At 38.0% G+C, this 5,336-nt stretch overlaps 1 pseudogene; it reads right to left on the minus strand.

Moving 5' to 3' along the window:
• Positions 1 to 2,186: 2,186 nt before the first annotated feature.
• Positions 2,187 to 4,959, minus strand: LOC126617030 (uncharacterized; annotated as a pseudogene).
• Positions 4,960 to 5,336: the final 377 nt, after the last annotated feature.

A 5,336-nucleotide genomic window follows, 5' to 3' on the forward strand; every position in this document is an offset into this window, starting at 1 on the left:
CTACTTCTTCTACCAATCACTTATTTATACTAACTAATACATAACAAACCCAACAGCTTCACCCAAATCTGTTACTAGCAATTGACACGTGTACAACAAGACGATGCCACCTGGCATCATAACAATACCTCTCCATGAAAGGACACGTGTACAACAAGATCTCTGACTGATTAGTTCCTCGAAATGCATATTATGAAGGAAATTTTATGAAAAACATGTTCATTTAAGCAACATCTATAGCATGCAATTAACAATTAAAAGGCAGACTCATGCTTGTATGCACTTAAAAACAAAACATTAACCATGAAATTCAAAGCCTAGTAGATTGGTGAACCAAGACTCAACTCAAATCAAAGTGAGTTGAGAAATTTATACCTTTGTAGATTCCTCTTTGCATAAGCAAAGGCTAATCACCCAAGGAAAGGGCCTTCATTCCTTGCATCTTAGATCTATGGATTTGGATGGAAGAATAGGTTTCTCCAAGTTCCCAAAATTGAGAACCTCTAAGTCTCTTCACCAAGGTTAGATTGGAGAAGAAATGAGTGACCTTGGAGTAGTAGGATTGCTAGCTAAACCCTCCAAGGAGGCCGGCCACTTTAGAGAGAAAGGAGAGCTTATGTTCTCATCCTTTCCCCAAAAGAAAACCCTAAATGAATTTTGGCTATAAAGTCATATTTATACCTTAATTCATTGGAGTGGCAAACTTGTAAATAAGTCCAAAACTCACTCCAACTCTAAATGGCCGGCCTTAGGGTATTATTCGGCTAATTGGGCATTTGTGAATCATTATTCATTAAGTTGTCATACAACTTAATTCAATGGGCTTGACGTTCGAAGCCCATTGGGCCTTAAGGTCCAAAACTATCCCGAGGTCTTTAACGAACTTATTCGTTTGATTAATTAACATATTAATTAATCCTTGCCATAAATAATTAAACCATTTAATTATTCTTACTCATCTCCATTGTTTCTTCAATCTCCACCTTACACGGTGTATGATGCATTAGGTTCCTTTTAGCGAGGCAGTGGGCGATTAAAACCATTTCAAATCGATTGCGAATTGAAACTTACTTTCAATTCTCCCTTCAGTGATTATACACGTTTAGGGCTTCCACAAAACATGAGTGACACCTAGCAGCATGTCATGGTTACCCAAGCTAATCAGAAGAGGTGGAGAACCTATTCAGTTTAGGATTACAAATGCAATACGGTCTTTCTCTAATATAATACTCTTGACCACATTGTTTGGTTTGATAGTTTATTCATGTCTATTATCCAATGTGATTCGTGTGCTTATATGATTACCTTGAATGTGATTTGGAACGACTTCCTAAATCTCATTCATACTCTGGCCAGAGATTCTTAATTATATCATAGAGTATTCTCCCCCAAACGGTTTGAAGGTTAGAGATCCCTTGTTGCGCATTCATTTGCCTCCATGGCTAAGTGGCTTAACCCCGACGATGCCGTGGACACCCTCCTGATGGAGTGACTTTGACATAATCAAAGATCAAGGACTTAACCACAAGACAACTATGATGCCTCAGGTCAAAGGACTACTTTGCATTATCCCAACCATGAGTTCTCATGTGACATGAGTATGAGAACTCCTCGTTGATCGTGTTCAGTGGACTCATTCATTATTGAGCACCTACATGCTTGTCTTGATGTCACACACACCAATGACTTGAGACTAGTCACTCTCCCTGAGAGAAGACACAGCACGTACTGATCTTAACGGACTGTCAATGCCCAATTGGCAATCCTATGATCAGGAACGTTTAGATGTGTCTACGAAAGAATGGTCTCATGAATCTAACTTCTTTAGATCGCATTCTCCCAATCACATATTCCTTGGACTTATCGTTTAAGCGTATAACATTTATATGAGACGGCTCAAACAATAATCTTTGCCCTTGATACTAAACTAGATTAGTTTAACATGTGAAATGTCCGTAAAGTATCATCATATGATTGGTTTTAGGGCACATTTCCAACATATTAGAAATAGGTTGTGTGTTTAACAGGAGGGAAAGGAATGTAAAACAGCAACATTGCAATTCATCATTTTACTTTTCATGCTCAGAGTTCTTCCATAAAATTGATCCGAAAACACTTGACCGTTGAGAACCCAATGCCATAATACACCCTCCCATAATCAGAGACCTTGTCCTCAAGGTTTGAAGTCATGTAGTATCTACCTTACATAAATGTTGACAACGAACCCAGACTATCACGGTGGTGCAAGGTGGAATTGCAATAATAGCTTCTACAACAAGCAGCAAAGTAATACTAGCTCCCACTAGCTCCCCAGAGCAAATTACTACTCCATAGCCTTAACAATAATGAACCTAAAACACTAGACCCATCCACCAGTTTAGGTATGTGATTTGCAACCGTGAAGGCAGCATCCAACTTCCTTTGCTCAACATATTTGCTACTAAAATGTTTAAGAATACCAAGGTCTGTCATTGTCATCATTCTACCAATTAATAAACTAGAAATAAAAGTTGTAGTGTTGATACCTTTCCCACTTTCAAGTATATGACCCTTATCTTGCAAACCAAAAAGCCATTAACAGAACTTTCAAATGGAAGCTTCTTCTGCATGTGAAAGCTATGAACCATATAATCCTCCCTAACAATCGGGAATGTCATATTCTCAACTCAATATATGTACTATGTTTATACCATACTTGACCAATCCCAAAACTACTGAGCACCGGTCAACGATATACCGTCAAGGACCTAGAAGAGTTTCCCTCCAACCAGGAGGTCAATCACAGTGCGACACGTGTCGACATCAGAAGCCAATCATAGCGCGACACGTGTCAACATCAGAAGCCAATCACAACACGACATCTGTCAATGTCAAAACAAAGCTAGCAACTCTGTTCTATAAAAGGAGATCATCCTCCCACAATATTTCCTAATGTCATTTGTACTAAATCATTCACTAGTACTCACTAAAGGAGAGCTTGAACATATATACTTGTGTAAACCCTTCACAATTAATGAGAACTCCTCTACTCCGTGGACGTAGCCAATCTGGGTGAACCACGTACATCTTGTGTTTACTTCCCTGTCTCTATCCATTTACATACTTATCCACACTAGTGACCGGAGTAATCTAGCGAAGGTCATAAACTTAACATTTTCTGTTGTACCAAAGTCCTCACTGATTTTGTGCATCAACATACTACAAAATACTACACCTACAACTATGCAATTAGTGTATGCAACCAACATCACAACCCCAATCATTCCATCTTGGCTACATTCAATAGAATTTTTAGATTCATTTATACAAGAGAAATGAGCATTCGAAATAACAGTATACTAGAATTTTGAGCCTCCACCCTTATCGCGAATACCTTTGCAATAGCACATGTCATAATGGACAACAACACAACAACTTGAGTCTGGAATTTCATCAAACACGCTTGGAGCAATACGAGTTTTGTCAACAGGTACAATTATGGGGGGGGTCAACTTTTTCTGAAAAGTTCCTATTTTTTCGCATTAAGAGCAAAACCCAACTCACAAATTGCTAGGAAATCCATTGAATTGAATTCAAAGAGAAAAATAGTTCCACCTTTATCACAAATTCCTTTATGGTAGGTGAACTGAAAACTAACAGAAACAATTGCATCATTATAAAACCCACCTAAAAACTGCAGTGCATCAAATTGTTGAGCGAAAGCATTTTCTTGCACCAAAATGGTTTCAACTTTTCCAGTTGACTAAGAAGCCTTTGAATAGTTGTTCCGCCTTTGTCAAGAATGAACTTATTGAAGCCAAGCTTCAAATGCATAATAGTACCATTTTTCATGAATTTCCCATTACAAATAATAAATTTAGATCTTTGAGCATCTTTAGTTTGAACATTTGAAGTTAAGAGCCTACGAAGTGTACCCCCTGTGTCAGAAATCAGCATATGATAGCCCAACTGAAAAATCACAATTTTTTTAGTGTGACCATGCATCAAACACTTGGAGTGCAGGTGAATCCATTTTCACGAACCCATCATTAGAAACAGGAATTGTGAAAATGAATTCTTGGGCCACATCATTCTTGCAACTAGATTCATGCATAGACGAAGGCGTCGTCCTGAACTGAATGAATTTCTATCCAAAAGAAGTAGCCGAGCCATTAGGAAATGTAGAACCCAGAACGCAAGCTTGAACATTGGATTTCCTGCAATCAGAATCAAGAATTGGAGAAGCTACCATAGAATCTTCAGCTTTCTTATTGAATAAAGAAACCAACTCGTTTGCGGTGCTTGCCTTGCGATTAGAACCAAGAAATGGAGAAATTTTCACAGAATCTTTACCTTCCTTGTCAAACAAATTGAAAACCTTTTTGTCCTCCACAGCCAAAGCTTTTTGAAAAAAAACTTACAACTTTCTTGAAATTTGGAATTGGAACGAAATATTGCAGAACCATCGTCGTCGTGTTTAGCGTAGTTGCCACCCTTCTTGAATTTCTTCAATATGGGTCATAAACAAGAACTAATCTTGGGCTTATATCTTGGACAAATTTGAAAAAAAGAACGCATCTATTTTCTCTCGAGCACGAATCTTTTCCTTGTGGAAGGATTGAAGCTTGAGAACGACTTGATTCGATTTCACAGTAGAGAAGAAAAGATTAGAGTTTATACCCTCTTGGAAACGAGGATCTTCATGGTTTGGCTTTAAAAATTGACCAACCGATCTAGCACCACCTATCGCCATAAGTAACTGCAGTTGCTGTAAGATCACAGCTTGGCGTCCTTTGAATTCGTGTTGAGCGACCTTGAGTTCATTTTGCAAACGTGGCGTCTAAGTTCGAGACACGAGTTTCTATGGATTTACTTGAAGCTAGAAACATACAACGAGGAAAGGATTGAGAGGGACAAACAATTGGCTCGATACCAATGTTAGAACCGTACTCTACGTCTTCACATATTGCACAGAGAATACTTATATAAAACTCATATCATTCATAAATTGTCTTTCTTCTTGTACAAGCTACTATATGTAACAAATTTCCAATCCTAACTACCTTGACCGACTACTAATTGCTTATATCTTCCATAAATAATGTTAGAACCCTACTCTACGTCTTCACAGATTGCATAGAGAATACTCATATAAAACTCATATCATTCATAAATTGTCTTTCTTCTTGTACAAGTTACTATATGTAACAAACTCCCAATCCTAACTACCTTGACCGACTACTAACTGCTTATCTACCATACATTTGTCAATCACAGATGATGCCATCTGGCATCCTAACAATACCCCCTCAAAACACAGGTTCATCAGAACAAAACATTAACAACGATTACAAGGA

Source organism: Malus sylvestris, chromosome 3, assembly GCF_916048215.2.
Source record: "Malus sylvestris chromosome 3, drMalSylv7.2, whole genome shotgun sequence".
NCBI classification, from domain to species: Eukaryota; Viridiplantae; Streptophyta; class Magnoliopsida; order Rosales; family Rosaceae; genus Malus; species Malus sylvestris.